Source organism: Rhinoderma darwinii, chromosome 1 (assembly GCF_050947455.1).
Source record: "Rhinoderma darwinii isolate aRhiDar2 chromosome 1, aRhiDar2.hap1, whole genome shotgun sequence".
NCBI classification, from domain to species: Eukaryota; Metazoa; Chordata; class Amphibia; order Anura; family Rhinodermatidae; genus Rhinoderma; species Rhinoderma darwinii.
The window spans coordinates 168359895-168387219 of NC_134687.1; positions in this window are offsets into that span (position 1 = coordinate 168359895).

A 27325-nucleotide genomic window follows, 5' to 3' on the forward strand; every position below is an offset into this window, starting at 1 on the left:
TACAAAATAAATAAAGTACATAACAGTTAACAGCAATACTTTAGTTGTATATGCAGTGCAGTGTAAAAAAAAAACATTCCGTGTTGTGATATCGCAAATAATACGCAAGTATGTTCTTGTGCTGAGTTATAGTCACTGCAAAGAATGTGTAAAGAAAAGGAATAAAAATCAATATTTTAGTTTTAGCCATACACACTAAAGGATGGAAGAATTAGAGATGTGAAAAGCCTGTCAAATCAATTATGTGTGTTTACAATATGTACAGTATGATATGTGAAGAAACTCAAAGGTTAATACAATAAGAGTTCTTAGTAGGTTAGAGTAGTATAAAAAAAAAAAATCTAAAAGCTAGATATTAAATAGCTTTAGATTTTTGTAAAAAAAAAAAAAAGACCTGGATGCATAACAGTTATTCTGGTTAAAATTAGGAAGGATTCATGAAGCGATACTCTCCTCCCATCTTAAAGGCTATGGACACCTTTTGGTTAATATTTGCTGTATCTCCTAATAATAAGTAAAAAGCTGCATGAAAGCGCTAATGGTGGGTTCTCACATTGCGCTAAAAAAATATGCCATTTTGCCATGAGTTTTGTGACAAAAATGCATGTGTGAACCCAGCATTAGTATTTATTTGCTGCTGCCATTTTTCTGCACCCCAGTTCCTATGCTTTGTGCATAGTTGAGTCGCTTGGCCTTGTTTCCACGTTGAAGGTATGGCTTTTTGGCTGCAATTATTCCATGAAGACCACTTCTGGCCAGACTTGTGCGAAGAGTAGATGGGTGTACCTGGGTCCAACTGGTTTCTACCAGTTCTGATTTGATGGCACTGCTGGATATCTCCCAATTTCTACAAGCACACAGAGCAGGGGAGGTGGCAGGAAGCAGAGCGTGACGGCGTTCTTGAGAAGAAAGAGGTAGACGCCGGCAAATTTGGACAGACCGATGGCCGCGATTGCTGGGGGGAGAGAGATGCCCACAGTGAAAAACTGCCGGCACTACATTTGTCATGTGATACTACAAAGCAAGTGCATGTACATATATGTATTTGTTAGGTCTCCTTGGAATAACAAAATAAAATGTAAAGAATTTGTATTCCTCGACATATAATCTAAATATTGTTTCCTCAATGTAACAGTAAAAATTTATAATATTAATAAAACAGAACATAAATAACAATGTAAGTAACAAATTCATACATTAAATTATAATGTGTATAATTAATTATGTGGTTAGATAGAAATTTATCAAACAACGGATTTTCTTGGCCTTTTTTTGCTAACATATTCAGAGTTTTTAGAGTATTTTAATCCATTATTTATTTTCTCATAAAATATATATTTTTATACATTGTATGCTGTTTTATCCATGTTCTTTCCCTCTTGTGCCACTGAATACATGCATAGGTAATTTGCCAAAATAGCCCAAATAATTGGAACTTTAGAATATTTTGTACACTGAGGTATTTTTAAACAAACACATGTAAAATAAATCTCCCATAGGTCCAGACTTGTAAACCAATACGTCAAATGACCTTCAAGCGGTACTTAAACTTAATGTGGTTTGATATGAGGATCCTTCATGAAGACAAATGAGGCATATTCTATTTTGGTTATAAGAGCTTTTGTAGAGTATCCAATTATATGAAAAGGAAATTGATAAGAAACCAAGGCGTTTTCAATTATTTATACATTTGTTAACATAATCACATATATTTCTTGGCTTCAGAATGTTAAAACATAAATGATAATATGTGTAGTTAAATTTAATGCGACCTCTATTTTATTATGTATATTTGTATATTATTAGCCTATTGAGGCCAAATGTAGCCATTTTTTATTAACCCCTTTTGTTACATGTATGGCACAGTGATGGCGTGGGCTCAGGAGCTGTGCCCCGAAATAAACTATGAGAGTCAGCTGTAAGGCTAGATTCACACAGGCATTGTGTGTTTTCACGTCTGAGTTGCATCCGTGCTCTGTGCTGCGGGATGCGATATCATGCATCCCCCATAGACTATTTTTACTGTAAAAACCTTATTTATTGAATAAAACTGATAAAAAGTAATTTATATTATTATCACCATATACATAACGACGATTTGAATAAAGTAAGTAAAGGTGTTAATTATATAATGCGGTAAACAACATAAAAAAAAAAGTTTAAAAAACTGAAAAATAGCTTCTTTTTTTTTCCCCATCCCCCTGCAAAAAAAATATTCTTACATGTGAGGACCTTAAAATGGCACCATTGAAAAATAGGAAACAGCTACATCAGTAGAAAAAGGTACAACTGTCAGAACACATTGAAGCAAAAACAAAAAAGAAATGTCTGTGTCCTTAATGCCAAACCTGGCAGCATTGTGGGTAGATACCAGCCAATAAATAATCTGTCAGGACTGCCCCTCACAGTGACTTCAGCACTGTTCACAGTGGAGCTGCGTTGCCGCTATGGTTGTTTTTTAAGAGGTAGGAAATTACCTGGGAGAGACTACATTTAAATACTAGTCTAGAGAGACTATTCTGAATATGAATTTGCACTAAGCATGACCATGTATCTACACATGTGGTAAAGAACATAATGCTAATGCTGGTTTGTAGACATGCATAGTATCTAAAAAAGGATGTGAATTGGAATGAAAACTGCAGACCTATGACATGAAAAATCCCCAGTACAGAATAATTGGCTGTCAAATATTCACGTATAGTATGATGGTATGATATTTTCCCTGAAGAAGGGATATGTCCAGTCCCGAAACTGGTCAAATCCATTTTATATCACTTTATCATGTTTAAACAAGTTATGCTTTCCAAGCTTGGTTTTGTTTTTTGTTTCAAATAAATAAATAAACATACTTTTTTTATTTATCTCCTGCCCAAAGTGGAGTTTTATTACTAGCAGCACCTCCAAAAATGCTATTTTTTTTTATAATCACCTATGTGAGTGACGATTGTTAGATACTATAAAATGTCTTAATATTGTCATTGCGATTAACTCCTTAGTGACGCAGACTAGTTTGGATCTTAAAAGGAATGTGTCGCTAGAAATTTTTATATTTTTTTAGTTAAACTGTTAGTATATAAATGATTACACATTGTTCTAATTTTTTTAATTTTTTCACAAGTCAGGAAATATTATAAATTAGATTCTAATTTATAACATTTCCATGTGCTGGTCACAAGAGGGAGCAATTCCCAAAATTGCAGCATTGGCATGTGGTAAAGCAACCTCATTGCTTTATGCTGCAAAATTGGAGAAGACACACTCGCTCTAGTGTCCTCAAACAATCCCCCCTCCTTTATCCTGGCTAGTGCCAGGAGAAAGGAGGGGGTTGAATGTTCAAGCCTCCTACACTGTGTGCCGCCATTTTTTGAGCTAATGCACAGTGTAGGAGAATTAGATACAGTGGTAATCAGACAGTATAACACGAACATACACACACATCACATACACAAACATAACTTACCTGCTCCTGCCTCCGCCGCCGCTGTCGCTGCCGCTGCTGCCTCCGCTCCCTCCACTCCTAGTCCTTGCTTCTGAACATATGGATGGAAGCCGCGACCGGAAGTAGTCATCTTACTGTCCGGCTGCGGCTTCCGGTCCACATGAAAATGGCGCCGGATGTCGCTCTGGCGAAGACCTTCCTTTTGGACTGTGTGGGAGCGGCGCATGCACCGTTCCCACACAGACGGTGTACGCTATAGTGAATGGAACGCTCCCGTTTGCATTCTCTATGGGGATGTATGTGCCACATTCCATCTCTGTATGTGTTGTTAATCGACACATACAGAGATGGGAAAAAAAATGGCAGCCCCCATAGAGAAGTAAGAGAAATAAAAAATAAAGAAGTACAACACAAAAACACAAATAAATAAAATTTATTTTAATGACATACTAAAAGCAATAACATATAAAAAAAAAAAAATTGTGACACCTTCCCTTTAAGGCTCAGACCACATTTTTCAAATCTGACATGTCATTTTATGTGTTATTAACTTTAGAAGGCTTATATTCATCCAATCAATTCTGTGATTGTTTTCTTGTGACATATTGTGCTTTATGTTAGTAGTAAACCGTGGTCGATACATTTAGTGTTTATTTGTGAAAAACACCAAAATGTTGAGAAAATATATAAAAATTTGAATTATTCTAAATTTAAATGTATCTGTTTGTAAGACAGATAGTAATACCACACAAAAGGCCATACTTACTGATACAGGGGCAGGCTCAATCACCAGCTCCCAGTAGGATGCAGACAAGCACAATGCTACATGGAGGAAGGTTACACTGGTGCAAAATACTGATAAATAACCACTCTACAAACCTACTATTCATGAGGGGGTGGTTGCTTAGTATTATCATTGCTCACAGATAAAGCATACTATGGTGCCAGTCACACAGTTACATGTAGTGCACCATGCTGGCCTGCAGCCTATTAATCATGCCAATACTATTAGATTAGGAATATTAGGTATACATGATATAAAAAAAAACACTACACATAACCGTGTAACCTTCCTCAATGTAGCATTGTGCTTGTCTGCATCCTGCTCGAAGCCGGTTGATTGAGCCTACCCTTGTATCAGTAAATATGGCCTTTTTTCCTGAGATTTTTTACTTCTGATGGTGTTCTAACCCCTTAGATGTCGCAGACGCTATTGACCACGGAATCTAAATGGTTAATTGGCGGGGACTACCGTGATCGGTCCCTGGGGAATGAGCTGTGATAACTGCTGTTCAAGACAGCAGTTATCAAATCTCATACATGTGGCAGCAGAGAAATGGCGCTGGGTTGAAGTCTCAATGTGCTATTACTGAGCTGAGCGCGAACGAGGCGTTTAGCTCAATGTTATAGTACTGCGCAGAGCGGTAAGGAGTTAAGCTATTAATGTATACTTCTGTTGGTTAAATAGTTTGTGATATACTATATATATAATGACACTAAACAGTTATTTGTGTGACAGTGTGACTTTTTTGTTTTGAAATTATAGAATGTCTTCACTTGATATGACATGACACAGTTTCCATACACCTAACAACATTTATAGATTATTTCTACCAAACAACTGCAAAATAAGAGTATATGTTAGGTCTGTCAAGAGCCAATCAGCACCTCATATTGAGGCAATTATAGCCAATCAGCATGCACTGTGTTACTGAAGTGTAAGCACTGTTTGGATGGCTGCTAGCTCTTCTCTGGTACTTGAACAAGTGAATGAGTAGGTGTATGAAGAATTGAGTGATATTGTGAGTGGACATCTGAAGATGCGAGAGGTATCAGTAAGTTACTAAGAAAAAGCTAAGGTAGGTGAGCAAATGGGGTCAAACTGGATGTGTGATTTAAGTGGGTGAGTAATCAGAAATCCAAATGGTTGAGCAAGCAGATGCCTGAGTTTCTTGATGTATTCACTTGGTAAAATCAGCACACTTTTTTTCTAATAAAAGGGATAAAAGCCCAGAAAACTCACTAAATTGAACTTCTTATCTTCAATTTGGCGTTTTTTAAATTTATTTATTTAATTATTTATTTGCATGAGAATTTAAGTTTACTAGTGACAGGTCCTCTTTAGGGTAGCTTAGTTTTCCTTACCTACTGCTAATTAATAATATAATATTTTCCTAGACAAAATGCAATCATGTATTAGTAATGAATCTTTCTACAACACAATATAATTCGAAACATATTGCATTGGAAAATAATGTATTATCCAAGTAGTTATTGCACTCAGACATCAGATAATGTGTTGGCATTAGACTACCCAACTATTCGATTAAACTAATGATTACTCTTTCTTCAGACTTGGAGAGAACAGAAGTTAATTATATATAAGTACCTGACAAAGGTTTTGTGGTTAATGAGTCTTAATTTTACTTTCTTTTTTCTTGCATTTTGTTTTGAAAATATCCATTTGTATTTCTAAACGTGACAAAATTATAACAATTTGACCACTTCAAAGTGTATGTCCATTTGTCAACACAATTTTAAACATTACATATATATGTATTTACATAAAATGTTGGATGACTTCCATCTTTTTTTTATTATTTATCTTGTACTGATCCTGAGTCTCAGCCTTTATTATATGCCGGAGCTGCCCCGATAATTCTGTTGTTTGCTACTGGAAATAAACAACAAGCTTGTCTCCGACATAGCGCTGACAACTTAGCTGTTTTTTTTCTCTCTTTTTATATAGTTATTCCTTATAAACATTTATTTTCTTCACAAAAAATGTTACATAAAACATATGCACATAAATAATACATAATACATTTGAGAAAAAAACAAACAGGTGGAAGAGCACTTTGTCATACATAGTTGGATTACAGAGGCTCTGCTAAACCTGAATTTGTCCATACTTTCCATGTCTCCAAAAACCTACCAGTTTTAAATTAATTTCTTGCTATCATATATTCGTACTTGTAGTTAGTATTAACCTTTTGAATAATATGAGAAATAGTTGTAATAGTAGTTAATTTACAATTTTGTGCTATAGAACAGATACTCAATGTTAGAATGTGGCAGATAATAGTTCTATGCTGACTAGAGTATAAATCTATCCCCAGACCCGGGGTTAAAATAAAGGGTATATGGGTAACCTGAGAGATAAGGTTATTTATCTTCTTCCAGTATGAAGTAAGACATGGGCACTCCCAAAATATGTGTAGCAGGGTACTACACTGTCCACAATTCCTCCAGCATTCTGAATTAGTAAAATAATACATTTTAGATAGACAATATGTGGTGTAATACCATCTGTAGAGTAACTTGAAATAGGCTTTCCGATGGTTAATGCAAGATGTACTTTTAACTGATATAGAATACGCTTGCATACACTCCTCAGAAGAATATATGACTTTTAAATCTTTTGACCATTAATAATATAATAATAATATGTGGAGTGGTCTGGATATCTAAAGCATCTATAAGGTGGGAATAAAATAGCCGAATGCCTTTAATCTTGACTGATGGATTTTAATAAAAGCCTACAGTCCAGGTAGGAAGCAAACAACTTGCAGCCAAGCTCTTTTGTAAAAAAGTAAAAAAGAGCGAATCTGCAGTTCCTTAAAAATATTCAGCTTATCTGTTAAGGTGGTTTTACACGGGCTGTTATTCGTCGATGTTAACCCCTTATTAACAAGCACAGATCGCAGGGGAGGGAGAGATCACTAGTTAAGAGGTTAATCATACAGTGGTAGAGTGTAATAGAACATGGGGGCGGGGGGCGGAGGGCGGGCATAGAAATAGGGGTCTTTTCTTTGGGTTTTTTTTGTTTTGATTTTTGCTTTAGATGATTTGTTTTTCTTTTTGAATACTGGAGTTCTAAAAGACTGATTAAAATATTTAGCCTTATTTCAGCAGATCAAGGGCCAGCGCATGCATATGCAATTGATTAATTATTTCCCAGACCACCCTGGACTATTAAAAGGGACCTGCCCTTCCACTCCTTGCCTGAGTGTTGTTGTAGTTTTCCCATGTTCATATTGCAAATGGTCCCTTAGTGTTTTCCTGTTCCCAGTGTTCCCGTGCCCTGCTACCTATATCCTGTATCCTGTGCTTTGTCTTGTTCCCGAGCCTGTTTAGTATTGGAGCCTTGTTGTGCCGCCTGCTGTTTTATACCACTCCTGGGTATCATGGGCCACGTCTAGTGCAACCTGCCACGCCTGCTGGTATACACCACGTCTGGTGTCATCTGTCATTCCGGGTATCATCTGCCACATCTGGCGCAACCTGCCATGCCTGCCGGTATACACCACATCTGGTGTCATCTGCCACTCCTGATACCATCCGCCACATTTGGCGCAACCTGCCACATCTAGCCCCATCTGTGCCAGAGCCCCTGCCACCATCTGGATTATCTCAGGTATCCTTGTGCTACGAACTTGTATAGATTTTTGCATAGACTGTGACTTGGCCAGCTGCCTCTCCGCTACGGTGGAGCGGCCTATTGCGTCCACATACCCCCAGATCGTGACAGTACACTCAGGCCATGGAACCCACTGGCCAGCCTAAGACCACTGTTAAGGTGATACAGACGTATAAATGTGACCTACATGCCCGTCAGGATCAACTCATTGTAGCTATAAATTCCATCATCGCCCGACAGGATCAACTCCCGGCTCCTCCTCCGGATGCTGTTGCTGTTCCACTGCCCGTTACTCTTCCTGTCTGTTCCGGAGCCACAGTTGCGTTGCCTCTCCCTCCTCGCTATGACGGTGACCTTAGAGCCTGTAGAGGGTTTGTCAATCAATGTACTATTCATTTTAGACTGCAAGCTCATCTCTTCCCCGATGAGGCCAAGATAGCATTCATTATCTCCCTCCTTGCTGGCAAGGCCCTCGCATGGGCGAACCCCATTCTGGAACGACAGGGGCCTGAATTCTCGGACCTAGCATTGTTCTTGCAGACCTTCCGTGCCATGTTTGAGAAGCCGGTTCTCACATCCTCTGCAGCGACCACTCTGCTAACCCTCAAGCAAGGAGGGTCCACAGTAGGAGAGTATGCCATCTCCTTCCGTACCGTGGTAGCAGAGTTGGCATGGAATGCAAAGTTTTGGCAGGGACTGTCTTCACACATCAAGGATGAGATAGCAGCCTGTGACCTCCCTTTTACCAGGAACGTAATCAGGAGGTTCGGTGGAAGAGACATCTTCACAGATTGACACCCTCATTCCAGAGACCACTACTGCCCCCTCCTGTTGCTCTACTTGAAGAACCAGTGCAGGTAGACAGGGTCAGGTTGTCCAATTGGGAGAAACAGCGCAGACGCTCTGCAGGTCTGTGTCTGTATTGCGGCCTTAAAGGCCATTTCGTGCGCCAATGTCCACAAAAGCCGGGAAACTCCAGCACCTAGGGTTGGTTGGAGAGGCAACCCTGGGGGTGGGGGCGCCAAATGTCAAAACCTCTTCCAAATTCCTGTGACCATCATCTCGGGAGAGCCATCACACTCCTCCTCTGCCTATCTTGTTTCCTGAGCAGCTGCAAATTTCATCCAGCAGGATTTCGTGGATCGCCTACATCTACCCACAGTTCTTCTAGAGAGACCCCTGGCTGTTGCTTCTGTAAATGGACTACCATTGCCCGATCCTATTGTGTTCATCACTAAACCACTGACGTTACTAATCGGAGTTCTTCACTCAGAACATATCACCTTACTTGTCCTGCCTAAAGCCATCAACCCAGTCCTGCTGGGCATGCCTTGACTTCATCTTCATGCCCTGGTCTTTGACTGGAATTCTGGAGAGGTCCTCCAATGAGGGCCCAGATGCCTTAGCCGCTGCCTGCCACAGGTCCGTCCTGTCTTGCCTCCACTGCCTCAGTCACTCTCCAATGTACCATCTCGTTATGCTGGTTTTCCGGACGTCTTCAGTAAGAGTGAAGCAGAGACTCTTCCTTCTCCTCGCATCCACGACTGCCCTGTTGACTTACTCCATGACGTTCACCGCCTCGAGGGCGTGTTTATCCTCTTTCCCTGCCAGAGACCCTACCCATGTCTATCTACGTTAAGGAGAACCTCGAGAGAGGGTTCATTCGGAAATATTCCTCACTGGCCGGAGCCGGATTCTTCTTTGTAAAAAAGGAGGACAGATTTCTTCGTCCATGTATTGACTACCGGGGTCTGAACCAAAAAATAGGTATCTTCTGATACTCAGAACTTTTTGATAGAGTTCGTGGGGCCAAGGTATTCACAAAGCTGGATCTACGTGGAGCTTATAATTTGATCCGTATCCGCAGAGGAGATGAATGGAAAACCGCGTTTAACACCCGTGATGGCCATTACAAATACCTTGTAAAGCCCTTTGGACTGTGTAATGCTCCGGCTGTGTTCCAAGAATTTGTAAATTACATTTTTCAGGATCTGCAGTTTGCCTGTGTGGTTGTTTATCTAGATGACATACTTGTTTACTCACCCGATTTGACGACATATCAGAAGCACGTTCGCCAAGTTCTGTCGCTGTTGAGGGAGAATTGCCTTTATGCTAAACTTGAGAAATGCGTGTTTGAGACAAACTCTCTGCCCTTCCATGGCTACATTGTATCTGACCGTGGACTCAAGATGGACCCAGAGAAGGTGGTCTTCGGTCCATACAAAGATTTCTGGGATTTGCAAACTTCTATCGGCAATTTATCCCGAACGTCTCTTCTCTAACTGCTCCAATCTCGGCCCGTAACAAAAAGGGGGTGAACGCCAAGTTTTGGCCTCCAGAGGCAGAATTGGCAATTTACTAAGCTCAAGAGCGCTTTCCCTTCAGCAACTGTTCTTCACCACCCTGATGCCTCTCGGTAGTTCTTTCTGGAAGTGGACGCATTTTCCGTTGGTGCGGGCGCACTACTATGTCAAAAGAACTCTAAGGGCAAGATGGTGGCCTGTGGCTTCTTCTTGAGATTGTTTTCCCCGGCAGAGCGCAACTATTCCATCGGGGATCGGGAGTTGCTGGCCATCAAGTTGGCATTAGAGTAATGGAGACACTTGCTGGAGGGTGCAGTTCATCCTATTGTCATTTATACTGACCACAAGAACCTTACATGCTTATAGTCAGCACAACAAATAAATCCTCGCCAAGCCAGGTGGTCGTTGTTCTTCGCCAGGTTTCAATTCTTGCTTCACTTCTGCCCAGCAAGATAAGAATGTGAAGGCTGATGCCCTGTCCCGATCATTTGAGACTAATGACTCTGAGGAAATTCCGCAATATATTATAGACCCATCTAGGATTATTGTCGCTAGCCCATTGCAAATTAGAGACATTCGCCCTGGAAAGACTTTTGTCCGCCTTGCCGACAGGAAGATAATTCTCCACTGAGGACACAGCGCAAAATTGGCGGAGCACCCAGGTGTTCGAAAGACTCTGGACTTAAAGCCCGTCAGTATTGGTGGCCCACACTGCCGAGAGATGTTGCAGACTATTTCACTTCATGTACGAACTGTGCCTTGAACAAGTCTTCCCGCTCCAAATCTACTGGTCTGCTCCTACCCCTGCCCATTCCTGATGCCCCTTGGCAGCATATTACTATCACAGACCTTCCTCCTTCAGCTGGGTGTACTACGATCTGGGTAGTAGTGGATCGGTTCTTTAAAATGGTATATTTTATTCCACTGACTGGCCTCCCGTCTGCTCCTCACCTGGCAAATCTGTTTGTTTTGCAATCTTCCGGCTACACTGACTTCCTCTGCATATTGTCTAGGACCGGGGTGTACAGTTCACATCTAAGTTCTGGAGAGCCCTGTGCAACCTGTTAGATGTAAAACTGGACTTCTCTTCTGCCTATCACCCACAGTCCAATGGTCAAGTGGGGAGGACCTATCAAATTTTAGAGGACTATCTTCGTCATTTTGTTTTCGCCCAACACGACAATTGGGTGCAACTTCTGCCTTGGGTGGAGTTCTCATACAACAATCACACAAGTGAGTCTACTGCCTCGTCTCCTTTCTGAATTGTGTAAAGTCAGCATCCTTGTGTTTCTCTTCCTGTGCCAGCCATGACTCAAGTAGTTGTGTTGTTGCCCTAAGTTTATCGTGTACGTCAGGAAAACTCCTAAAGTACACTATAAACAACGTAAACAATATTTCATAGGTCTCCATTATGTCCTTTTAGCCTACGTCGGGCTGGTAGACGTCAGTATACCTGTTTTAAAGGAAGGAATAGCATAGTAGACTATGCTATTCTATCCTGAGAGATACCACAAAAAAATGTGTACCGCTCCTGACATTAGTATGTGGACAGTGATGTCAGGAGCTTCCCCACGGCCGGAATCCCTGGCCAGAGACATGCCGACGCTCTGGCTGTGGACTAAGGCTTTGCAAAGCTTCTGACGTCACTTTACGTATATGAACATCAGGGACAGCGCCAGAGTCCCTGGGAAGAGCCCTTGTAGAAGGCTCCAGCCCTGGGAAAGCTCCTGAAGTGACTGTCCATTCATGGACAGTCACTTCAGGAGTTTCCCCTGGGCCATTCCCCGGGCGACGTATCCGACTGTATGCCATACAGTCGGATATGTTTTGGCTAAATAGATCAAAATCCAGGGCATTAACAGGTCAGTGCCTGCTCCATGGTTTAGTTCACTGTAATTGACATCAGCACCAAAATCAGTTAATGCGTATAATGTGCAAACGTGCGTGCCAAGCCTTCCGTTGTCAACCCCCGGTGACGGGGGGGGGCCCAGACATTTTGGCTGTATGGGGCCCAGAAATTCCTGATGGCGGCCCTGCTTGTGGTACTACTCCTGGTTCTGACTCCTGGCTATCCCTGACTACGTTCTTGCCTTTACCCTTGAATACGACACCTGGCACTTGTGGTACAACTCCTGGTTCTGACTCCTGGCTATTCCTGTCCAGACTTCAGCCTTGACACTTGTATACTACGTTACAGTTCGTCTTAATCTATCGCCAGTCGGTGACTATTTTTGGGGAACTGCAACCTGGGGATTCTCTGCAGCATCCACATCTCCAAACAAAGGGTAAAGGGTGAAAACCTGGGGATCCCTTAGACTCTTCACCCCAGTTTAGCCAGTGCAAAGCTGACTGTGATTCAAGTCATCTCAGCAGGGGAGCAGAACATAACACATGGGGAAATATAGGTCTCGCATTTAAGCTGCATACACAAAACAATAGGATATTTGTATCCCCTTCCCGCCTTGGCCACTTTTGACCTTCTTGACAGCCTTATTTTTCAAATCTGACGTGTCACTTTATCTGGTAATAACTTTGGAAGGCTTTTACCTATCCACCGATTCTAAGACTGTTTTCTCATGACATATTGTACTTTATGATAGTGAAAAAATGTAGTCGATAAATTCAATATTTATTTGTGAGAAACACTAAAATTTAGAGAAAATTAGCAAAATATGAATTTTTCTAAATTTTGAATGTATCTGCTTGAAAGACCGATAGTTATACAATACAAAATAGTTACTAGTTAACATTTCCCACATGTCTATTTTATGTTTGCATAATTTTTTGAACGTTTTTGGAACGTACTTTTATTTTTCTAGGACGTTACAAGGCTTTAGCCTTTAGCAGCAATTTCTCACATTTTCAAGAAAATGTCAAAAGTGTAAAGGATCTGCCAGGCACAGCTTTGGGGTTAACTCCCAGAACTAATCAGTCAGCACCTGAGAATACATCCCTGAGACTGACTCCAGCTTCCACCATTCAGGCTGGCAGGCTTAGGAGTGGGAGAGCCTATCGTAACCTGGCCAGACTCAGCTAGCTCCCGCCCTCGGTCTATTTAAGCCTGCCCTTCCTGTCCCTCGGTGCTTGTGATTTCTTTCCTTGTGGTTTCCTGGCCCAGCTACAGCTCCTGCTATTTTTGATCCTGCTCCATACAGACCCTGGCTTACCGACTACTCTTCTGCTTTTCGTTTTGTACCTCGCACACTCCTGGCTTGACTCGGCTCATTCACCACTCTGGTTGCTCACGGTGTTGCCATGGGCAACTGCCCCTTTTCCTTGCTTGTGTTCCTTTGTATGTTTGTCGTGTTTGTCGTGCACTTACTGAGCGCAGGGACCACCGCCCAGTTTTACCCCGTCGCCTAGGGCGGGTCGTTGCAAGTAGGCAGGGACAGAGTGGCGGGTAGATTAGGGCTCACTTGTCCGTCTCCCTACCCCCTGCCATTACATAATCACAAGCCAATACCTAGTCTACCCCTGGTCCCTGACACCACTATGGATCCCCGTGAGACCCTGGCTCAGCAAATGCAGGGTCTCTCCCTACAGGTCCAGGCCCTGGCTCAGAGGGTCAACCAGCCTGATGCTACCCTTGTAGTTCCCCTCACCGCACCTCTTGAACCCCACCTCAAGTTGCCCGACCGGTTCTCAGGGGACCGGAGGGCTTTTCTCTCCTTTCGGGAGCGTTGTAGGCTTTACTTTCGTTTAAAGCCTCATTCCTCAGGTTCTGAGAGCCAGCGGGTGGGTATAATTATGTCCCGGCTCCAGGAAGGGCCCCAAGAGTGGGCCTTCTCCTTGGCTCCTGACGCCCCTGAACTTTCCTCCGTTGATTGTTTATTTTCTGCTCTCGGACTTATTTATGACGAGACTGACAGGACTGCCTTTGCCGAGAGTCAGCTGGTGACCTTAAGTCAGGGTAAGAGACCTGTTGAGGACTATTGCTCTGACTTTCGGAAGTGGTGCGTAGCTTCTCGGTGGAATGACCATGCCTTAAGGTGCCAGTTTAGGTTGGGTCTGTCGAATGCCCTGAAAGACCTGCTAGTTAGCTATCCCTCTTCTGACTCCCTAGACCAGGTTATGGCTTTAGCGGTACGACTTGACCGACGTCTCAGGGAACGACAACGTGAACGTTTATGTGTTTTCTCCTCCGACTCCCCCATGATGCCTCCCGAAGCTCCGTTGCTTCGTTCCTCCCCGAAAGATTCAGAGATACCTATGCAACTCGGGGCCTCCGTGTCCCCCCAACAACGTAGAGAATTCTGCAGGAAGAATGGTCTCTGCTTCTACTGTGGGGACGACAAGCATCAAGTGAACAACTGTCCTAAGCGTAAGATTGCAGCCAGAGAACTTCCGCGTCTAAGTGATCATCGGGGAGGTCACTTGGGCGCACAGGTATTTCCCGTAAATATGAAACGTACTAAGATCTTGCTTCCCTTTCAGGTCTCTTTTGGTGGTAGGTCTGCTACCGGCAGTGCCTTCGTGGATTCAGGGTCTTCTGCTAATATCATGTCTGTGGAATTTGCTATGTCCCTTGCTATGCCTCTGATTGATTTGCCTAAACCTGTCCCGGTAGTGGGTATCGACTCCACTCCCCTTGCTAATGGTTATTTTAAACAGCATACCCCTGTTTTTGAACTCCTTGTTGGCTCCATGCATTTGGAGCAATGCTCTGTACTGTTGATGCAGGGATTATCGTACGATTTGGTTCTAGGTCTTCCCTGGTTGCAGTTGCATAATCCCACGTTTGACTGGAATACTGGGGAGCTAACCAAATGGTGTAATGAATGTTGTACGTCATGTTTTTCTGTTAATTCTATTTCTCCCCCTAAGGAGGCGAATACGCTACCCGAGTTTGTTCAGGACTTCGCTGATGTTTTCTCTAAAGAGGCCTCCGAAGTGTTACCTCCTCATAGAGAATACGATTGCGCTATCGAATTGGTACCAGGAGCTAAGCTTCCTAAGGGTAGGATATTTAATCTTTCTTGTCCCGAACGTGAAGCTATGAGAGTGTATATCCAGGAATCCCTGGCCAAGGGTTACATTCGCCCCTCTTCTTCTCCGGTAGGTGCTGGCTTCTTCTTCGTGGGGAAGAAGGATGGTGGTCTTAGGCCATGCATTGACTACCGTAGCCTGAATAAGGTCACGGTAAGGAACCAGTATCCCCTTCCTTTGATTCCTGATCTCTTTAATCAGGTTCAGGGGGCCCAATGGTTTTCTAAATTGGATCTACGGGGGGCGTATAACCTTATTCGCATCAAAGAGGGGGATGAGTGGAAGACTGCATTTAACACGCCCGAAGGCCATTTCGAATACCTCGTCATGCCCTTTGGGTTGTGTAATGCCCCTGCGGTCTTCCAGAATTTCATAAATGAGATTTTGAGAAATTACCTGGGGATTTTTCTGGTAGTGTACCTTGATGACATACTCGTGTTTTCCAAGGACTGGTCCTCCCACATTGAGCATGTCAGGAAGGTGCTCCAGGTCCTTCGGGAAAACAAACTGTTTGCCAAAACCGAAAAATGTGTGTTTGGGGTACAGGAGATTCCGTTTTTGGGTCAAATCCTCACTCCTCATGAATTCCGCATGGACCCCGCCAAGGTTCAGGCTGTGGCGGAATGGGTCCAACCTGCCTCCCTGAAGGCGTTACAGTGTTTTTTGGGGTTCGCTAATTATTACAGGAGATTTATTGCTAACTTCTCGGTCATCTCTAAGCCCCTTACGGACCTCACTCTCAAAGGTGCTGATCTCCTCCACTGGCCTCCTGAGGCTGCCCAGGCTTTTGAGGTCCTTAAGAAGTGCTTTGTCTCGGCCCCGGTGCTGGTTCAGCCCAACCAAATGGAGCCATTTATCGTGGAAGTTGACACATCTGAGGTGGGAGTGGGGGCTGTCTTGTCCCAGGGTACCAGGTCCCTCACCCATCTCCGCCCCTGTGCCTACTTCTCCAGGAAGTTTTCGCCAACTGAAAGTAACTATGATATTGGCAACCGCGAACTCTTAGCCATTAAATGGGCATTTGAAGAGTGGCGCCACTTCCTGGAGGGGGCTAGGCACCATGTAACGGTCCTTACCGAGCACAAGAATCTGGTTTTCCTAGAATCTGCCCGGAGGCTAAACCCGAGACAAGCTCGATGGGCGTTATTTTTTACCAGATTCAATTTTTTGGTTACCTATAGGGCTGGGTCTAAAAATATTAAGGCTGATGCACTGTCGCGTAGCTTCATGGCCAGCCCTCCTTCGGAGGAAGATCCTGCTTGTATTTTGCCTCCAGGTATAATCATTTCCTCGATCGATTCTGATTTAGTCTCTGATATTGCTGCTGATCAAGGTGCAGCTCCCGGGAACCTTCCTGAGAACAAGCTGTTTGTTCCCCTGCAATTCCGGCTAAGGGTACTTAGGGAAAATCATGACTCTGCACTATCTGGCCATCCAGGCATCCTGGGTACCAAACACCTCATTACCAGAAATTATTGGTGGCCTGGGTTGCCTAAAGACGTTAAGGCCTACGTCGCCGCTTGTGAGGTTTGTGCTAGGTCCAAGACTCCCAGGTCGCGACCAGCGGGCTTACTGCGTTCGTTGCCTATTCCCCAGAGACCTTGGACACATATCTCCATGGATTTTATCACCGATTTGCCACCATCCCAAGGCAAGTCGGTGGTGTGGGTGGTGGTGGACCGCTTCAGTAAGATGTGCCACTTTGTGCCCGTCAAGAAACTACCCAACGCCAAAACGTTGGCTACCTTGTTTGTCAAACACATCCTGCGTCTCCATGGGGTCCCTGTCAATATTGTTTCGGACAGAGGGGTACAATTTGTTTCATTGTTTTGGAGAGCCTTCTGTATGAAGTTGGGGATTGATCTGTCCTTCTCCTCTGCCTTCCATCCTGAAACCAATGGCCGAACGGAGAGGACTAATCAATCTCTAGAACAATACTTAAGGTGTTTTGTCTCTGACTGTCAATTTGATTGGGTCTCTTTCATTCCCCTCGCCGAATTTTCCCTTAATAACCGGGTCAGTAACTCGTCAGGGGTCTCTCCTTTTTTTTGTAATTTTGGGTTTAATCCACGGTTCTCCTCCATTTCACCTCGTAGTTCCAACAATCCCGAGGTAGAGGTCGTTCATCGGGATCTGTGCACAGTCTGGGCCCAGGTTCAGAAAAACCTAGAGGTGTCCCAGAGCGTACAAAAAACTCAGGCTGATAAAAAAAGTTCTGCTTACGGTCGGGGATCTGGTGTGGTTGTCGTCTAGGAACTTGCGTCTCAAGGTTCCGTCCAAGAAGTTTGCTCCCCGGTTTATTGGGCCGTATAAGGTAATTGAGGTCCTCAATCCTGTCTCCTTCCGGCTGGAGTTACCCCCGTCTTTTCGGATACACGACGTGTTTCATGCCTCCCTCCTCAAACGCTGCTCCCCGTCCTTGGCTCCCTCGAGGAGACCTCCTGTTCCCGTCCTCACCCCTGAGGGGGTGGAATTCGAGGTGGCAAGGATTGTGGACAGCAAGATGGTCCAAGGCTCCCTCCAGTACCTGGTCCTTTGGAGAGGATACGGGCCCGAGGAGAGGACTTGGGTACCTGCCCGGGATGTTCACGCTGGGGTATTGGTCAGGAGGTTCCACCTGCGTTTCCCCAGTAAGCCAGGTCCACTTAGAAAGGGTCCGGTGGCCCCTCATAAAAGGGGGGGTACTGTAAAGGATCTGCCAGGCACAGCTTCGGGGTTAACTCCCAGAACTAATCAGTCAGCATCTGAGAATACATCCCTGAGACTGACTCCAGCTTCCACCATTCAGGCTGGCAGGCTTAGGAGTGGGAGAGCCTATCGTAACCTGGCCAGACTCAGCTAGCTCCCGCCCTCGGTCTATTTAAGCCTGCCCTTCCTGTCCCTCGGTGCTTGTGATTTCTTTCCTTGTGGTTTCCTGGCCCAGCTACAGCTCCTGCTATTTTTGATCCTGCTCCATACAGACCCTGGCTTACCGACTACTCTTCTGCTTTTCGTTTTGTACCTCGCACACTCCTGGCTTGACTCGGCTCGTTCACCACTCTGGTTGCTCACGGTGTTGCCGTGGGCAACTGCCCCTTTTCCTTGCTTGTGTTCCTTTGTATGTTTGTCGTGCACTTACTGAGCGCAGGGACCGCCGCCCAGTTGTACCCCGTCGCCTAGGGCGGGTCGTTGCAAGTAGGCAGAAACAGAGTGGCGGGTAGATTAGGGCTCACTTGTCCGTCTCCCTACCCCCTGCCATTACAAAAAGGCTATTTTTTCATGGACCAGTTCTGATCTGAAGTGGTTTTGAGGGCTCTATATATTAGAAAGACCACATAAATCACCCCATTTTAAAAACTGCACCCCTCAAAGTATTCAAAACAGCATTTAGAAAGTTTATTAACCCTTTAGGCGTTTGACAAGAATTAAAGCAATGTAGAGGTGAAATGTACAAATTATTTTTTTTTTTTTGCAGAAATTCATTTTTAATTATTTTTTTTCTGTAACACAGAAGGTTTTACAAGAGAATGCGACTCAATATTTATTGCCCAGATTGTTCAGTTTTTAGAAATATCCCACATGTAGCCTTAGTGTGCTAATAGACTGAAACACAGGCCTTAGAAGCAAACGAGCACCAAGTGGATTTTGGGGCCTTCTTTTTATTAGATTATATTTTAGGCACCATGTCAGGTTTGAAAGACTTGTGATGCCAAAGCAAAGGAACACCCCAAAATGACCCCATTTTGGAAACTACACCCCACAAGGAATGCATCTAGGGGTGTAGTGAGCATTTTTAACCCACAGGTGTTTCATAGATTTTATTAGAATTTGGACGTGAAAAGACATTTTTTGACATTTATTTTTTTAGCTAAAAAAAATCTATTACCACATGTGTTTTTTTTCAACCGTACTAACTATGTAACTATGTAAGGAATAAAGTAAATGGAGAAGCAACTTCTCCAGAGAATGTAAATACCCCATACGTGGTCATAAACGGCTGTATGGGCACATGGCAAAACTTAGAAGGGAAGGAGCGACATTTGGCTTTTGGAGAGCAGATTTTGCTGGATTGGTTTCTTGGCACCATGTCGCATTTGCAAAGCCCCTGAGGTACCAGTACTGTGGAAACTACCCAAAAGTGACTCCATTTAGGAAACTACACCCCTTGAGGAATTAATCTAGGGGTGTAGCGAGCATTTTGACCCCACAGGTGTTTCATATTTTTTTATTAGAAATGGGCAGTGAAAATAAAAAAAAAATTAAAATTTCAATAAAATGTAGCTCAAAATGTTTCATTTTCCTTAACAGATAAAGGAAATAAAGAACCTCAATATTTGTAAAGCAACTTCTCCCAAGTACGGCAATACCCCATATGTGATCATAAACTGCTGCTTGGGCACACAATAGGGCACAGAAAGGAAGGAGCACCATTTGGCTTTTGGAGTGCAGATTTTGCTGGATTGGTTTCTGGGAGCTATGTCGCATTTGCCAAGCCCCTGTGGGACCAAAACAGTGGAAACTCCCCAGAAGTGACCTCATTTTGGAAACCACACCCCTCAAGGTATTCACATAGGGGTGTAGTGAGTATGTTAACCCCGCAGTTGTTTTCCAAAAATTAGTATGCACTCGATGTTGCAGTGTAAATGGGAATTTTTCCAGATATGCCAATATGTGGTGCCCAGCCTGTGCCACCATAACAAGACAGCTCTCTAATTATTATGCTGTGTTTCCCGGTTTTAGAAACACCCTACATTTGGCCCTAATCTTTTGCCTGGACGATCGACAGGGCTCAGCAGTGAAAGAGTACCATGCAAAATTGAGGGCTAATTTGGGACCTTCTTACACAGTATTGGTTCACAATTGCAGAGGCTCTGATGTGAAATAATAAAAGAAACCCCTGAGAAGTGACCCTATTTTGGAAACTACACCCCTCAAGGCATTTATTAAGGGGTGTAGTGAGCATTTTCAGCCCACAAGTCTTTTCCATAAATTAATGTGCTGCAAAGTAAAAATAGTAATTTTTCCCTAGATATGCCATTTCATTGGCAAATATGTCGTGCCCAGCTTGTGCCACTGGAGACACACCACAAAGATTGTTAAAAGGTTTCTCCCTGGTTTGGTGAGGCCATATATGTGGAAGTAAAATACTGTTTTGGCACATTGTAGGGTTCAGAAGGGAGGGAGCGCCATTTGGCTTTTGGAGCGTGAATTTGACTTGGTAGTAGTTTTGTCTGGAGTTTTACTGGTATTTTAGTTTATAATGTGGGGGTACATCAGGGGCATAGTCAGGTGGTATAATAATGTAGTAAAAAAATTCATAGATGTGTGTTACGCTGTGAAGCAATCCTTTATGCAAAGGCCAGTGTCGCACTGATAAATGGTTTCATTTCCTATTGCCATTTTGGTCCACACTCTGCACCTTTGCAGTTACGGGAATTTTGCTGGGAAAGCATTGTCCTGGTATAATACGGGCACCCTCGCTTCCAGCAGATATGTTTGGGCCCTACCCTTCCTGGTTCCCTAATTTTAGGACTTTGATAAATCACCCCTTGAAACAGAAGAAATGTTCCCCTCGGGCTTGCACTACTGTATATTTTTTCTTTCCTGACTTATTGGAGCCTTACCTTATTTTATTTTTTGATAGACGTAGTGGTATGAAGGCTGTTTTTTCACGGGACGAGATGTAGTTATTATTGGTACAATTTTGGGGTGACAAAAGCTTTTTTTATACAGCGTTCACCACGCATCATAAATTACATGTTAACTCTATTCTGCTGGTCAGTATGATTCTGGCGATACCAAATTTATAGCACTTTTTTTATTTTTTACAACTTTTTGCGCAATAAAATTATAATAATAAAAATAGAAAGTATAAAAAGAATAAAAAATAAAAAGAATGTATTTTTTCTGTGGCCATGTTGTGAGAACCATAACTTTTTAATTTTTTCATCGACGGAGCTGTATGAGGGCTTGTTTTTTGTGAGATGAGCTATAGTTTTTATAGGTACCATTTTTGGATACCTGTGACTTTTTGATCACTTTTTATATGAGTGTTTGGAAGATAAAGTGACCAAAAAACAGCAATTCTGGAAATGTTTTTACGGCGTTCGCGGGATAAATAACATAATATTTTTATACTTCAGGTTACGGATGCGGTGATACCAAATTTGTATGGTTGTATTTTTTTTCAATAATATATGACTTGATAACGAAAAAGGGCGATTGCGTTTTTTTTTATTACTTGAAACTTTTATTTTATTATTTACAGCTTTTATTTTTACTTTTTTGCACTTTTTTTTAGCCCCACTAGGGGACTTGAAGGTCCAACTGTTTGATTGCTATTCTAATACATTGCACTACCTATGTAGTGCAATGTATTAGAACTATCAGTTGTTCACTGACAGCAAGCCGATCAGGCTCCGCCTCCAGGCGGGGCCTAATTGTCTTCCGTAATGGCAAAGCAGGAGGCCATAGTAGCCTCCTCCTGTTGCCATAGTAGCAGTCGGCAGTCCTACCATCGCTTGGCAGGGCTTCAGATTTGCTACAAACCACTAAGATGCAGCGATTGATTTCGATCGCTGCATCTAAGGGTTTAATGTCAGGGATCGGAGCTAGCTACAGTTCCTGCCGTTACAGCAAGGTGTCCGCTGTAACATACAGTGGACACCCACTGCTGATGATGCCGGCTCAGCTTATGAGCCGGAAGCTGAGCTGGCGCCATCTTGCCGATGGTACCGGAAGCCATTTAGGCTCCGCCTCTGAGCAGGGCATAGGAGGCTTCTGTTGCTGGCAGACCGGGAGGCCAGTATTAGGCCTCTGGTTGCCATTGCAGTCAGCGGCAACCCAACAATCACGTTGCTAGAGTGCCGGTGGCTAAAAAACCCACTGATGCTGCGATCTCTATTGAAAGCAGCATCTGAGTGGTTAATCGGCCAGAGCGGAGCCTAGCTCTGGTCCTGGCCATTACATCAGGGTGCCAACTGTAATATACAGCTGGCACCCGGCGGTGATGGTGCGGGCTCAGCTCCTGAACCTGCACTATAACCAACACGTAATAGTACTGCACTTTGCGGGAAGCCCTGCCAGACAGTGCCGTATATAGGCAGCGGATGTCGGGAAGGGGTTAATCAAGACCATTTGCAAACTTGCCTAGTTTTTTTTAATTATATAAAGAACAGTGAAGTTTACCGCTCAGACGGCACTGGTAACAGTCCAATATCATTCAGTATGGGCTCTCTCCCAGAAAAATGCAGTGGACAGTCCGCAATCCAATGAGGGTGTGGATGGTAATTCTTATCCTTGTAGTTCCACCAAGCTCCTTATCGTCTCTCTCCACATTCAAAGAACTCCTGGTAGGAAAAGGATCTTATGTCTCTAATAGATGGAAAAAGGAAGACACATAGTGCAACACCCTCTGCAAAAAGATTGCTCCACGCCAAGTTTAATCCATACTTACAGAAGTAACAAGAAATAAAAGCATCAAGGTAAGTAAAAATCTTTAAAATTTTTAGGCGGCACGCCAAACACTCTCGCCCGACCCTGGGTTTCGCCCTTCCGGCTTCCTCTGGGGCCCTCATTGGATTGCGGACTGTCCACTGCATTTTTCTGGGAGAGAGCCCATACTGAATGATATTGGACTGTTAGGGCATGCCCCCACGTGGCGGATTTCCTCCGCAACTGTCCGCATCAATGCCGCACCTAATCCGGGTTGCGGATTACGGCTGCGGATCTGCCCAAAATGTGCAGTAAATTGATGGGACTAGCTGCTGCGGACTGCGGAAAAAGTGCTTCCCTTCTCTCTATCAGTGCAGGATAGAGAGAAGGGACAGCACTTTCCCTAGTGAAAGTAAACGAATTTCATACTTACCGGCCGTTGTCTTGGTGACGCGTCCCTCTTTCGGCATCCAGCCCGACCTCCCTGGATGACGCGGCAGTACATGTGACCGCTGCAGCCTGTGATTGGCTGCAGCCGTCACTTAGACTGAAACGTCATCCTGGGAAGCTGGACTGGAGACAGAAGCAGGGAGTTCTTGGTAAGTATGAACTTCTATTTTTTTACAGGTTTACAGGTTGCTGTATATTGGGATCGGTAGTCACTGTCCAGGGTGCAGAAACAGTTACTGCCGATCGCTTAACTCTTTCAGCACCCTCGCATCCGCAGCACACATAACATGTGCATGACAGCTGCAGACTTCATTGCGGAATTTAGAATCTCCATTGAAGTCAATGGAGAAATTCCGCCATGAGTCCGCAACCAGTCCGCCACTGCTCCGCAACAGACAGAGCATGCTGCGGACACCAAATTCCGCTCCGCAGCCTATGCTCCGCAGCGGAATTTTACGCATTGTCTAAACGAACACTTCTAAATTTAAGTGGAAGTCAATGGAGAAACGGCTCCGCTGCGGATTAACGCTGCGGAGTGTCCGCAGCGGAATTCAAGTGAAATTCCGCCACGTGTGAACCGAGCCTTACCAGTGCCGTCTGAGCGGTAAACTTCACTGTTCTTTATATATGTTATTTAGGGTATTTGTTGGATCATACCCAATTTAGTTTTGCCTGCTCCGGTCTGAGAGAGATTTTGTGGGTATTTGAGCCAAGAGAAACCACCATTATATTTGTTTTTTTTATTATAGATGCATGGAAGCAGTTAAATATTTTTTTTTTTTTGGCAAAAAAGTGTACATAAAAGCAGATCTGGCAGCTCTCCTGACATGTCTGTTTTAGTAAATACTTATATTTCCCACGAAATAACAATTATATTGCATCTTTTGTCAGAACTCTGCATTGCATTGTACCACTCCTATGTTACTCCTCCAAGAAATGTATTAATAAATTAACAACTGGGTGTTACCAATTGGGGGAGTTTCTCTACAGTGTCTGACACTGTTCAATCAGTGCTGACACTGTGTGGGAATGGTAACATTCAGTTGTCAATTTATTCATACATTTCTAAGAGGAATAACAGAGGAACGACACAACAAAGAGTTCTAAACGAAGATGCTTCAGAATCGTGATTTCATGGTGAAAACAAGTATTTACTAAAACAGACCTAAAAAGAGATTTATCTGGTGTCTTTGAAATCTGGAGGAATATATATATATATATATATATATACACATATATATATATATATATATATATATATATATATATATATGTATATATATATATATATATATATATATATTTATATCTTTGTACTGTTTTATGTATACATATATAGGCAACGATATTGAGCTACATCTCTGTATACCCACAGGTCTAAATTTTGTACCATTTTTTTAAAAAAAAGAACAAATATGACTTATATACAAAATTATTATACCTTCAAATATATAGAATTTTGAATGTACCATAATTATTTTTCAAAAATAATATTTTCTTTTTTGCAGTGGATTGACGCAGTGATGCAGCAAGATTTCCCCTAACTAAGTCAAATGTAGAAAATATAGGCTCATTTTATGGAAAATATATAGAGAATTTAGCAAGTCGGTGTAGTATCAGTTAATTTATTTTGAATGAATATCATTTGTAAGGAATGGTAAAATAAATTCACTTTGGCTTTCAGCAAAAATATTAATGATTTTTATTGAAACTAAATACCTAAATATTAGAAATGGCTTTGAATTCACCGATGATTTTAACAACAGATTCTAACAGCATTATTACTTTTTATACGTGCTATTATTACTCCTGGTTATCAAATTTACCAAGGGGACAAAATACACAGATATAAAGTATCTGCTCTAGGCTAGAATATCCGCTATGGATTCTATTAAATTACCAAATAATATAGAGAACATTATGAGGGCAGATAATTCACTTGTACTAGCTTTTATTTACCCAATATGGAAAAATGCGTAATTTACATCTGAAAAACATCTATATTAAAATTTGCACATATTAAGGAATAAGCCAACGATTCATATTAAAGTTCAAAAAGTCAAACATTGTAAAGTTCATTTGGTCAGAAGTATTTTACAGACAATCAGGCCATACAAAGTTGGTTAAAAAGCTTTCCTATATAATTCCACTGGTAAATGCAGGATTTGTAAAGGGTGTTTCAAATTTTCTGTTGCCCATGGTGGAGATAGTAAAATGTCCCCCTTATATTTATTTTCTCAACGTTCTACATGCATTACTACTACTACTACTACTACTACTACTACTACTACTACTACTACTACTATTTAAAAAATATGTCTTAGGGTTATTGATAGTATTCTTGGATCTATGCCTAGTGATATAGTATGGTCAGAATGCTCCAAATTACATATTTCCCTTCACACAGCTATAAATTTAAATGATAAAATACTATGTGCCAGCAGCTACCACAGGGGAGAGTTGACTGCATTCAGATTTATGCAGCTCCCATTGAGATATCTGTCTCTTTGTGACTTCCGTGGCTTTGATAGGTTAAGTTTCTTGGTGCTGAGACCCCCACAAATTGCTAGAACAAAGAAACTGAGCAATGTCCCCCTTTTGCCAGTAGCGTAGCTAACAGGGGGGGCAGAGAGGTGGTCCCTGGGTGGTGGGGCACAGGGCCGGTCCCCCAGCGGTGTCGTGTCCCGGTTTCAACTGTATCTGCATCCGCAGGACGTAGATACAGTTGAATCCAATGCTGGAGCAAGAAGCTGACAACTCCTCGCTCCAGCATTCACTGTGTAATTCCAGCTCCAGCTGTAAGTGGCTCGAAACAGACAGGCGTGATGTAGTGACGACATTGCGCCTGTCTGTCCAGAACCACACACTGCACACAGCGGAAGAGCAGACGGATCTCCTCCATTTGTCATGGGAACGGAGATAGGTAAATATTTATTTTATAATTTTTTTAATAGGCACTATGGGGCATTATACTGTGTAGTGGCAACTAAGGGCACATTATAGTAGATATGGGGGCCGCAATGGGGCATTATATTCTATGGGGGCATTATACTGTATGGGCACAGCTATGGGTGCATTATACTGTATGGGGCAGCTATGGGGGGCTTTATACTGCATGGGGCAGCTATGGGGGGCTTTATACTGTATGGGGCAGCTATGGGGCATTATACTGCATTGGGCAGTTATGGGGCATTATACTGTATGGGACAGCTAGGGGGACATGATACTGTATAGGGCAGCTATGGGGGCATTATACTGTATGGGACAGCTATGGGGGGCTTTATACTGTATGGGGAAGCTATGGGGCATTAAAATGTATGGGGCACTGTGGGGGCATTATACTGTATGTGGCTATGGGGGGCTTTATACTGTATGAGGGCAGCTATGGGGCATTATACTGTAGATAGGCAGCTATGGGGGCATTATACTGTATAAGGGCAGCTATGGGGGGCTTTATACTGTATGGGCAGCTATGGGTATGAGGCATTATACTGTATGGGGCAGCTATGGGGGCATTATACTGTATGGAGCAGCAATGGGGGAAATATACTGTATGGGGCAGCTATGGGGGGCTTTATACTGTATGGGGCAGCTATGGGGCATTATACGGTATGGGGCAGCTATGGGGCATTATACTGTATGTAGGCAGCTATGGGGCATTATATTGTATGGAGAAGCCATGGGACATTATACTGTGTGGGGCAGCTATGGGGACATTATACTGTGTAAGGGCAGCTATGGGGGCATTATACTGTGTGGGAGCAGCTATGGGGGCATTATACTGTGTGGCGGCAGAAATGGGGGAATTATACTATGTGGGAGGAACTATAGGGGCATTATACTATATCGGAACAGCTATGGAGCATTATACTGTGTGGAGGGAAGTTATGGGGGCATTATACTGTGTGGAGGGCAGTTATGGGGCACTATACTGTGTGGAGGGAAATTATGGGTAATTTTACTATGTAAGAGCAGCTATAAGGGCAAATTTTGGGAGTGTTCCATTTATCCGGGAATATCTACCTGCATTGCTATTGTTTTTATTTTTTCATTGTGCAATAAAACTTGGAAATAGTTTCCTATTTTAAAAAGACACAAAGGACACAGCGCTGGATCCATTTCTTTGCCTTTCTTTGCCTTCCAGCTATAAGGGCGTTATACTGTATGGAGGCAGCTATGGGGCATTATACAATGTGAGAGGCACTATAGGGGCATTATACTGTGTAGGAGGCACTATAGGGTCATTATACTCTATGGGACAGCTATATGGGACATTATACTGTGTGGGGGCACTAATAGATCATTATACTA